Source organism: Notolabrus celidotus, chromosome 19 (genome assembly GCF_009762535.1).
Source record: "Notolabrus celidotus isolate fNotCel1 chromosome 19, fNotCel1.pri, whole genome shotgun sequence".
In the NCBI taxonomy this organism is placed as follows: domain Eukaryota; kingdom Metazoa; phylum Chordata; class Actinopteri; order Labriformes; family Labridae; genus Notolabrus; species Notolabrus celidotus.
In genome coordinates, this window is record NC_048290.1 from 27,966,813 (window position 1) to 27,979,332 (window position 12,520).

Genomic DNA, 12,520 nt, shown 5'->3' on the forward strand with positions numbered 1-12,520 from the left:
AGATTCAAGATTCAAGATTCAAGAAAGCTTTATTGCCAGGTGAGCTCGCACACATAAGGAATTTGACGTGGTGATTGGAACACTGGTACTTGACAACAAGAGAGGAAGGACAATAAATATAGAAACCTCAAATCTGATCTAAAAATTCTAAATAAGTAAAAAAATACTATCTGTGCAAAGAAAGGTATAGAAGTATTTTTAAATACATGAATAAGTTAAATTAGCCTAAGCCAGGCATGTCCAAAGTATGGCCCTGGGGCCAATTGCGGCCCAAGGTCCATTTATTTATGGCCCCAAGCTTCCATCTTAAATTGTGTTATTTATAGCAAAGAAATTAATCACATTCTGAATTATCTGAACATTTGCAGTTTCTTTCAAGCGCTGAATCAAAACTAAAGTCAAGCCAGAAAAGTCTCAAAAAGCTTCATATGGACTACTTGTATAAAAGCCAAAGCTTTGGGGATTCTGCAAGACAGCAATAAAGAAGAAACACAAGAACTCTTAAAGCTGACAGGTTTTCAAATTAATGTTTTTATCATGATGTGAAATCTGATAAATGTTCTTGATAAACTCTAAAAGTTCAGAGACACAAAAGAGGACACAAGACAAGATCAAAATTATGAAATCGTACAGAAAATGCAACATTTGGTGCATTCAAAAATGTTCAGAACTCAGGAAAATAATTATTTTGTTATAAAATGTTGTCTGCTGGTCAGAAAAGTCTTAAAAACAACATGAAAAAGAAGTGTGATGAAATCCAGATCATGATCCTGACATAGGAAAATAATGATACAAAAATTTTCCCACATTGCCCGACTCTAATAAAAAGCGTTTTCCTCCAGAAGAAGATAACGTTTGCTAATGTTTACATGGCTTGTGGAGGACTGAGGACTACCTGATTTATTGAGAATTTTTTTTAAATATTGTTATTAAATAGATAATTCATATATAAATTTTAGGATTCCTAAGTCTCAGTAGGAGCCACTGACCCTGAGGTATTCTGACAACAACATATGTGGCCCTCTTTGAAAAAAGTTTGGACACCCCTGGCCTAAGCCAGAGTGCACATGTAGTAGATGAATATAATAATAATTGTGTTATGGTTTAAATTACAATATTGCACATGGTTATTGAGGTATTGCACCAGAAATCAAAGGATTGCACATGTAGGGATATTCAGCTGAATGTGTCATTGGTTGTCAAGTTTACAGCAGCTGTTGAATCACAGAAGTAGTCCTCAGGAATGCATCCTTGTTCAGTTATTTTATAAAATGTTGAAATATACCCATCAGATGAGTATTTAATGATAATCTAAAGCCATTTGTGAAGGATGCTTCTGGCTGATAGTCACCATTCGACAGTGTTGCTCTTTAAACTGAAAAGCTGGTCGGTCTTTTCCATGGCTTTTAAAATCCATCTTCTTGCTTTATGTTGAGCATTCAGTGCGTTTTGAATCTGCTTTGCTATCAGCGCTTGTCTCCTTCCAAGTGTTGAATCAATAATAATTTGTAATGCCATAAAGCATGATCAAACAAAACACAAGTTGAATCTCCTCCATACTAACAGGCTGACTGTAATGTCGCACATGAAGATGCCGGCCTGTCTGTCGCCTTATTTGGAGTCATCTCTGTTGTATAGTCTTCTTCATTTCACCACTGCCTTCTACTGGTCTACCGGTGTAGTGTAATTATTCCATAGGTATTCCATACATCATCTCCATAATGTAACTGTCCTGATTTTTCAAACTCTTTTTTATTAAGTTTTGAACATTTTAACAGACAACGTCAAGTTGCTTTGAATAATAAAGCACAGGATTACAGTAATGTCTTAACCCCCCCCCCCCCCCAATTGAATTAAAAAAAAAATAATATTGATTCACATAATCTTCACTGGACTTAGGGCCGCGGTGGACATGCAGACAACAATGGGACCAAGAACCATTTAGTTATTTGAAGAGAAGTTCCTGGAACTAAAAGTTCCTGGAATGAAAAGTTCCTGGTATTTCTGGTTGAAAAGCACTTTTAGACACCTAAAATGTTTTTCTGTCATTTAGACTCCACCACAGCCCTCCAACACAGATTCTGGCAAAAAAAATTCTGCCTGTTTGATCCGGCTTAAGTTCAGTGTTGTCCAATTGGTGCCAGACAGAGTGGAAAATTGTGTTGGATTGGATTTTCTTGATTTTTTTTTAAGAGTCTAGGGCATCAGTGTCTCTGAAAACAAAATCAAATAAAGAAGTGGACTTTGTCAGAGGTGTTGATTCAAATCAAAGATGGTGAAGTGTACTGAAATGCAAAAACAATGCTCTGTTGCATTGGCAAGCTTTGTACTTGGTTATGAAAACCATTAAAACCTAATGACAGAAATGATTTGATTAACTGGTATACTGGGATTAGAAAATAAGATAAAATGAGATAGTCCTTTACTCGTCCCACAAGGGGAAATTCAAGTTTCACAGCAGCAAAGTAGACAGTGCAAAAAATATAAAGCAAACAAGAGCCTATAAAATATCAATTCTTAAAAAGTTATTAGCAATTAAAATTAAAGAGGTAAAAATAAGCATATCTTAAACACATATATATTATTGGTTATAGAGTCTGACCACTGCAGGAAGAAAAGACCTGCAGTATCTCTCCATGAGACACGCGGGTGAAGAAGTCTGTCACTGAAAGAGCTACTAAGTGTTGTTATGGTCTCCTGGAGGGGAAGTGACGTGTTGTCCATCAGAGAAGATAGCTTTGCTATCATCCTCCTGTCAGCCACCACCTCCACAGGGTCCAGCGGGCAGCCCAGGACAGAGCTGGCCTTCTTCACCAGTCTGTTCAGCTTCTTCCTGTCAGCAGCAGAGATGCTGCTTCCCCAGCAGACCACTCCAAAGAAGATGGCTGATGCCACCACAGAGTCAAAGAAGGACTTCAGATGCCTGATGTAAAGTAGGTCTCCAAAGCTATGATCTGAGTCAATTTGAGAGGGGTCAAGTTAAAGGTTAGCTTTGTTCCAGCCTGTCAAAGCACTTTTTCTCTGAAGAGACAGTTCTCTGTTTTAGTCACATTGGTACTGTTTAATGTCTATAGCAGCACTTTTATGTGTTATAGCAATGAATTAAAGGGAAATAAATGTAGCTGTAAAGGAAATAACTTATGCTGTCCTCTCTTCATTGTTGCCACTGTAACAGGCAAAACATGAATCAATAACTAACTGAATGTAATTAAAGCAGTGATTCTCTACTTGACAGAAACACTTGCAATTCAAATTGACATGGGGAGACATGGATTGAAAGAAAATCAGCACTCCACTGAGACCATTTATCCAATCATGTAACATATCTTTATTTAGTTATCTATAATATTATTGCATCAATCAGGCCTAGGGATTCTGACTGTGTACCACGTTACTCTATCAGACAGTCGTACCACAGCGTAGTGAAAGTTTGCAGTTTGCAGTTTAATTAACTCCCTGAGTTTCTCCTCTTAAAAGCACTATACATAATGATGAAATTAGAAAGTCAGCATTGAGATTGGTTATTTCTTTATAATGAATTTTAGTGGATTTTCCATGTATAAAGCCAAGATGTTAATGGGCAATTACCTGGAGGTGGCTTTGTTTAGAACTCTGCTGGTAAAGTTTGGTAGTGAGAAAAGTTAACAAGGAGTTTTTGGTTTGTCTTTTGCACTCATGGCTGATACTTGAGCAGGATTAGCAAAAGACGTATGGTTTCTGTTGAAGTATTATTTTAAAGACAGAGGAGCTTCACCCAGGACTTTGCAAGGTAAGCAAGCAACACGGCTATGGACAGGATTCAATGTTTACATGGTTGTGTGAATGCACCACAGCTCTTTGAGGACAAAAGAGTTAAACTGTATGCATGTTTACATTATTCAGACATTTATTGGGACACTGGAGCACACATCATGACACCAGGGCTGTGGCATAACGATTAAATAGTACATTGGGTCACTTTTTGTAGGCTTGTAATAAATCACAGCCTCCAAAGTTGTGCTGTTATGTTGTAGTTCATATTTGTAATGCATCTACAAATCTATAAAAACATGACCTCATCACTCTGCAAGTAGTTTTAGAAAGATTTTTATTCTAGTCATTTGCATCCACAACAAAAACACGCTTTGGAAAGAGCCACATCTTATGTCAGTGGGTCATATTGCTCATGGGGAATGTCCAAAAGAGTCACCAGTATCAACACAGAATGAAAGTTCCTCAGTGTGCCTGTGAAGTTAGCAGCAGAATTGACTGCCTAAATACAGTCATTTCTGCTGCTTATTTTAGAGCCTTTGGTTGAGGCTGAAAAGGTCATTATAGGGTACAGCAGTTTTGCTCGAAATCCAACAATAGTCTCACAGTTACCAGAATTGTTTCCTTTTTCAAATGTTCTTCAGGGCAGCGAAAAGGTCTTTTATTGATTTCAAAATGGACTGTTTGGTTCCTGCAGAGCTGTTTTAAAGTATTTTAGAGCAGTGTAGAGAAATGTGGTGTCAAGTCAGCTGAAACAGGTCCAATTCATTGTCTGAAGATGATTCTCAAAGTTAAGGTCACAAGTCCTTGAGGGCGGGTCAAAAGTCCGGATGTGGGCTTTCGTGTATTATCCAGAAACAATAAAAAACATCAAAGGGATACCATGTAGGCTAAAAACAGAATCTTCAAGTGAAGCGCTATCCCCTTCCCAGGAGCCACAAGGACAAGCTGTGTGTGAAAGTGGAAGAAAATGTGTTTTTTGTGTGTGTTTTTTTAACTGTAGGCCTTCAGGAGGGTGCAACACTGCTGAAATAAAGTTGTAAGCATATCCAGAATTGGTGAAGCAAAGTTCGTGGCATGATTTCAAAAACATGCTGACTACAAAAAAAATAGGAAAACTATTAATGGAGTCATTTTACTTAGTTCATTGATCTTCCCAGCAGCCGCTCTCGCAGTACAAGCTGAATGAAAAAGCACACAGGTCTGTACCATGGCTTGCCTGGTCCCTCAGTATTGCCCTTGAAAAAGTAGTGTCTCAAAATGATGCCAAAGGATGAGATTGCTTTTATGCACTACAAAGAACCTTTAGCCTCCAAACAGATTCTTCAAATACTTCTTTGTGGTAGGTCCTTCAAATACATTTCATAAACAGGTGTTTTCCACAAGTTGTCCTTCACAGAGAACCTGCGTCTACATCTCTGAATGTAGTGCAGCTAGTTCAGCAACATCCTTCAAAGGTCCTGTGGGGGATGTGCAGCAACAGTGTCTTGCTGTATGTGATTTAATGGAGTTTAAATAGGTGAGTTTTGAACCAAAGTACCATGGATTTTAAAGGTGACATATCACGCTTTTTTCATCAATAGATATTGGTCTAAGAGGTCCCCAAAACATGTCTTTAAAGTTTATGCTCAAAAAAAACACTTTGAAATCAGATTTTGGTCTGCCTGAAAAACTCTCTTCTTCAGCCCTCCTCAGAACACTCTGTTTTCTCTCTGACCACGCCCCCTCAGGAAGTGGATGTGCCCTCGGCTCTCCAGCACGTTGATCTAATGTTTACATGTTGGCTGAATATACACGGCTGCTCAGAGATCACGTTACTTCAACCCTCTGAATCTGATCCAGAATCTGATCCTGACGGAGAGGCGGCTGCAGCAGGACCTTTCTGAAGGATTGGTCACAGATTTAGTGTTTCTTGTTGTTTTATTTATCAGTATGTCGACGTGTGTCTTGGTACACAGCTATGAACATGTAGCTATGTGGCTATGCTAACTAGCGCTAGCACTTTTCCATGATAAATAAAAATCATCCACTAGATCTTCAAATCTGCAGACGTGGGGAGTAAAACCGACCTCTACAGCAGGACCTTTCTGAAGGATTGGTCACAGATTCTGTGTTTCTTGTTGTTTTATTTGTCAGTATGTAGACGTGTGTCTTGGTACACAGCTATGAACATGTAGCTATGTGGCTATGCTAACTAGCGCTAGCACTTATCCATGATAAATAAAAATCATCCTCTAGATCTTCAAATCTGCAGACGTGGGGAGTAAAACCGACCTTTGTGTTTATTAAGACAGCCTACAACTAGCATGCCTCCCTCCTAAGCTCCTTGTTAGCACACATTTGTGCAGGTAATGAAAAACGGAGGAGGGATTCAGTATTATTTTATACAGTCTATGGGCTGAACAAGCTCCGAGCTCTGACTCCGTGACAGACCGGATATTGTTGTTACGTAACAAAAACACTGAAGTCTGAAACGGCTCGTTTCACACACATTTACAGAAAGGTGGAGAAATCAGAACAGGGGCAGAATGTATTCTTTTCATTCTCGGGGGGTTTGTAGACATGCCAGGGACACATATTTCAGGTAGAGAACCATTAAAAAGTCCATTTTGCATGATATGTCACCTTTAAGTTCCAGGAACTTCTCTTTAAGGATTTAAATGGTTCCTGTAGCCCATTGTTGTCTGCGTTTCCATTGCAGCCTGAAGTCCCATTAAAGTCATGCAAATTGCATCAATCACATTAAGTAAAGGAAGTTGCTTGCACAGCTCTTTATTTGAGTCTCTGCTGAACTTTGATGTAAAAAAATTTGCCACAAATCCCATCGCCAGCATGTTAAGCTGTATTAATTATGAAAAAAACGTCAGGTAACTTGAAATATTCGCTCTTTGTGTAATCTCCCTTTCATGACTCTAACTGTCTGCCCCTCTCTCTCTGCTCAGCTGGTGTATGTGTGTGTCAAGAAAGCACATGTTTTATTGTAAACAAGTTGCTTTCATGACAGACCAACCCCCAAATCATTAGAATACCTGATAGCATCCCCAGAGATGGAAAGAATGTCATATTACAATTTCTCCTCCTCCTCTCTCCTGTGTGTGTGTGTGTGTGTGTGTGTGTGTGTGTGTGTGTGTGTGTGTGTGTGTGTGTGTGTGATTCTGTGCTACAGCTACTGGGATTTGATCTATATTTCAAATGGTTTTTTTTTTATGTGAATGAGACTGGCTGTTTCCGAAATCGCCTACTATACTAGCAGTATGTACTGATATGTCCAAAATTCAGTATGTAGTATGTAGTATGTGAACAAGAGCAAAATCTGCAGTAAGCCAAAACTCCCCGGATGTCTACTGATTCTGGAAAATATCTCAGTGTGCATCGGACCAGTCTGCCTCGTGTACTGTTTCCCATAATGCACAGCGCTCATTCTGCTTTTTCTTTTTCCTTATTTTTTGAAGGGAGGAAATCCTTTTTTGGGTGCTGTGAAAGTTATCAAATAACATATAAACCACTTCCTAACTTTTTAAATCATAAGTGATGCTAAATAAGCATTTTATTTATCGGCTTTGCCGTTGTTTACTTCCGCTTTCCCAAACCGGAAATCCAGCGAAGTCTGGCTCAGCATGCTGCATGACAGATCGGACAGAACAGTCATACTACATACTAAATTCAAACGCAGTATGTAGTAGGCAATACCTACTGCCTACTACATTAGTAAGTACAGTCATGGCCAAAAGTTTTGAGAATGACACAACTATTAATTTTAAAGTCTGCTGTTTCAGTTTTTAGAATGGCAATTTGCATATACTCCAGAATTTTATGAGGAGTGATCAGCTCAACTGCAATTAATTGCAAAGTCCCTCTTTGCCTTGAAAATGAACTTTATCACCAAAAACACATTTCCACTGCATTTCAGCCCTGCCACAAAAGGACCAGCTAACATCATTTCAATGACACACAGGTGTCACACACATTAACACAGGTGTGGGTGTTGATGAGGACAAGGCTGGTGATCAATCTGTCATGATTGAGTGACTGGACACTATAAAAGGAAGATGGTGCATGACACCATTGTTCCTCATCTGTTAGCCATGGTTACCTGCAAGGAAACACGTGCAGCCATCATTGCATTGCACAAAAAGGGCCTAACAGGGAAGTTTATAGCAGCCAGTAAGATTGCACCTCAGTCAACCGTCTATCCAATTATCAAGAACTTCAAGGAGAGAGGTTCAATTGTTGCCAAACAGGCTCCAGGGCGCCCAAGAAAGTCCAGCGAGCGCCAGGACTGTCTCCTGAAGGTGTTACAGCTGCGGGATCGGGCCACCACCAGTGCAGAGCTTGCTCAGGAATGGCAGCAGGCAGGTGTGAGTGCATCTGCGCGCACAGTGAGGCGAAGACTTTTGGAGGAAGGCCTGGTGTCAAGGAGGGCAGCAAAGAAGCCACTTCTCTCCAGTAAAAACATCAGGGACAGACTGATATTCTGCAGAAGGTACAGGGACTGGACTGCTGAGGACTGGGGTAAAGTCATTTTCTCTGATGAATCCCCTTTCCCATTGTTTGGGGCATCTGGAGGAAGGCTTGTTCGGAGGAGACGAGGTGAGCGCTACCATCAGTCCTGTCTCTTGCCAACAGTGAAGCTTCCTGAGACCATTCATGTGTGGGGTTGCTTTTCGGTCAAGGGAGTGGGCTCTCTCACAATCTTGCCTAAAAACACAGCCATGAATAAAGAATGGTACCAGAACGTCCTCCGAGAGCAACTTCTCCCAACCATCCAAGGGCAGTTTGGTGATGAAGAATGCCTTTTCCAGCATGATGGAGCACCTTGCCATAAAGCAAAAGTCATAACAAAATGGCTCGGGGAACAAAACATTAAGATTTTGGGCCCTTGGCCAGGAAACTCCCCAGATCTTAATCCCATTGGGAACTTGTGGTCAATCCTCAAGAGGCGGGTGGACAATCAAAAACCCACAAATTCTGACAAACTCCAAGCATTGATTATGCAAGAATGGACTGCCATCAGTCAGGATTTGGTCCAGAAGTTGATTGACAGCATGCCAGGGAGAATTGCAGAGGTCTTGAAAAAGAAGGGTCAACACTGCAAATATTGACTTATTGCATGAATTCTGTGTAATTCTCAATAAAAGCTTTTGATACTTATGAAATGCTTCTAATTGTATTTCATTATACCATAGAAACATCTGACAAAAACACCTAAAAACCCTGAAGCAGCAGACTTTGTGAAAATGTAATATTTGTGTCATTCTCAAAACTTTTGGCCATGACTGTAGTATGTAGCAGGCCGTTTCGGAAACAGCCACTGTCTTCAGACCCTGACCCCCAAAGTCCCTTGACCTTTGGATTGTATGAACTCCTGAGAGAGGACTTTTCAAGGGGTAGAGCAATCCAGCACCTCATCTTAAACTTTTTATTGCACGTTATGAAGCGTTCTCTGAAGAATCAAGTATTCTTTTTAATTGTTACCCAAATGTCATAACTGTTGAGAACCATGCAGCTTCATTATAAATTGATCACTTTGGTACATTTGGGCAATGAAGGCCATGAATTACACATCCGTTATCATGCGGAGCCCAACATAAAGATGAAAAGACATCAATAGTTATATTTCCAGAAATGAAAACAGCTCTATGAATATCAAACTAGAATATAAATATGGAATCTGCAGGCCATTACTGGATTAATTTATATGCAGAACTCAGCCACACTGTCTAAAATAATTCAAGTCTTATAGCACATGAGTTCATTTACTGAGGAACTTGGGGCATCAATCTAGAAAGTATCTCAAACTTTCCACAAATATTTCAACAAAACGGTGGAAACTTCCCTGGTACTGCCTAAAGTCAGTGAAAGTGATTTTTACTTTATGTTTTACCACAAAGCTGAGTGGCCCTGACATTTTTCTCTACATACTTACTCATTTGTAACTGACAGCCAAAGCTGCTGAACAAATGAGTCTGTCTTTTGTGGTTCCATAATACATTTAAGCAACCCCTATAGAACATAAAACCACATATTCTGACATGCTCTACTCCTATCAGCATGTGTCTTACCCTGATACCATAAGACACATGGGTCAACACATTCAGCAAGCAGTTCATATGGCCGATTCAGAGTGTGTGAAAAGAAAGTGATTTTATTATTTCTACCCTTTATCTGTCAGTGCAGCTGCAGTGGCTTTGATAAGGCAAGGCGAGTGATGCCTTATGCAGCATTTTTTCAATGGGTAATTGTGCGTTACCCATGAGAAATAGATAAGTATGAGTCAAACAGAGTCTTGTGAGAAAGATTTATATAATGGATGAGCACATAACCCTTTATTACCAAGGCAGAGGCTTACGCTCCTTCTAAGCATGATGAAGTCTGACTCACATTCAGCTAAAAGCTTTAGAAAGTGGGGGAAGTATGTCTTAGTGATAGACAAAAAAAGTAATGGTGACCTCTATTCCTCCCTTTTGGAGACTGTAAGTGTCATTTTTGGCTTCATTTAGCCTCCTATTAGAGTGTGCACAGCAGATATAAGACAGAACAGAGGCAGTAAGTGACACTTTTCACAAGTACAGTTTGAGGAGTCCACTTCTTGATATCAGTTTGATATATTAACTTGATGTATTTGGAAAATGATATATATTTCAGGAAGGAGGTGAACTTTAAATATGGGTACTTCACAAAAAGGGTATGGTCTAACTTGACAGCTTTGTCATAAATCCTGATTTTCAGGACTCGTGGATTGACTTGGATCCAGGCACTGATTACTTGGACTTGCAGTCAGGCTTGAGCATTGACTGTGTTTTGACTCAGAAAATGGAGAGGCGGACTTATTTATTAAGACTGCTTTTTTATTGCTATTATTATTGTATATGGCCCTAATGATGCATTCACTTTGCAGCAATGAATGGCACTTGTTCCTCTGGATTCACTCTTATCTGCTGTCTAGTTCTGCAACAGTTCCTGCAAGGATGCTGCAAGAGGCACCGCTAATAATGCAATTTGCTTTCAAAGATTTTTACAGAAAATGCAAGCAAGAGCAGGGCAAAATGTTCAATATGTAAAATAACCATAGGAGAGAGGATGGGAACAACCTCGAATTGAAAAGAACATCTGTCCAGGTTGCACCAAGAAAAGTAAGTGAGACACTAAAGTGTCTTCTACTGTTAAGCCTGGTTTACACTTTGTGTAGAGTCAACACACCTCCTCAAAAATTCAGGCTGCAAGCCCTGTGATTGGTCCACTGGGTTGCATCATATTTTTGAAATCGCAGTACATCAGCCGTACAATCCATCTCCTCTGACATCTCCTCTCTTTCCTTCTTTGCAATAATTGCAGTCCAGTCAACTGCTGCTCATCTTTAATCAGCTCCAACTCCAACATAATATGCATGTATGATACTCTCATAGTCACCATAGTTTCCTGTGCATAAGCAAGAAGAGAATGTAGAGGGACTGGAAACTGGCAATATGACTACTTTGGAAATCACATAGCTCACTAAATGGTAAATGGACTTGTACTTGTATAGCGCTTTTCTAGTCTTTCTGACCACTCAAACGATTTTACACTACTCGTCACATTCACCCATTGATACCCATTCACTCACTGATGGTAGAGGCTGCTATAGTAAAGGACCATCAGTGTTAGCTAATCTCATTCGTTCATATTCACACACCTCTGAACAACAGAGGGAGCAATTCGGGGTTCATTGTCTTTCTCAAGCACACTTTGACATGTGACTGCAGGAGTTGGGATCAAACCGCCAACCTTCTGATGGATAGACGACCGACTCTACCCACTGAGCCACAGCTGCCCTAGCCTTTGGACAGAGTCCTGCAGAGCAATGCAGACACTCCAACACAGGAGTATGAAGGGCTCACGCTGCAGCTACAGCGCAAAAGTCAATGCAGAAGCATAAACCAGGTTTATCTGTTAGCAAGCTACCAGCTAATAGTAACAGTCCAAGATGTTTATTTAGTTAAAACTCTGATTGATAAGAGTTCTTTAGACACCTGCAGTGATCCCACCACAGCAGAATCGATGAATGTGACAGCCCATAGAAAGAGGTGCAGGGCATGTTGAACCACAATGCAGTTTATCAAAAATATGTACATCTCCAGAGATGCTGACAGGACCAGTTAGATCCAGTTAATATATGAAATGTGTTTTCTATGCATCTAAAAGGTCCTAAACAGTTAGTGGAAGTTCATACAGAGAGTATTTTAGAGTGAAAGTGGCAGTGATCTTTATCAATCCTCAGGTAATTGGGACTAGACTTTGACTCTCCTCTGGGGATACAAGACTCAACTTGACTAACATACTGAGTTTACTGTGATTATGATGATAATGACAAAAAACACATTTTCACATGTATTGGTTTTATCAGTGAATACTCCAATGAAGTATTTCCCAATGAAGTAAGTGACCACAGTATGATACACTCATTATAGAAAAATCAGATTTCTTACAATCCTACCGGCTATATTTTTAGACATGTATAAGGACCTCATTCCATCATTATCACCTATTCAAAAGTCAAAAGAGCATACATCAAAATGACCTTAACCAGTGATTTTCAACCACTGTGCCATGGCACAGTAGTGTGCGTGACAGATCGTCAGGTGTGCCGTGGGACATTTTCCAATTTCACTTAATTAGTCAAAAAAAAATATTACTCAAATTCTGCAAATAATTTGCCATGTAGTGTGTCTGTGCCTGCAGTGTAGTGACTGGCTGAGTAATTCAGTACTCGTCATACTGACCTGTGCTACCC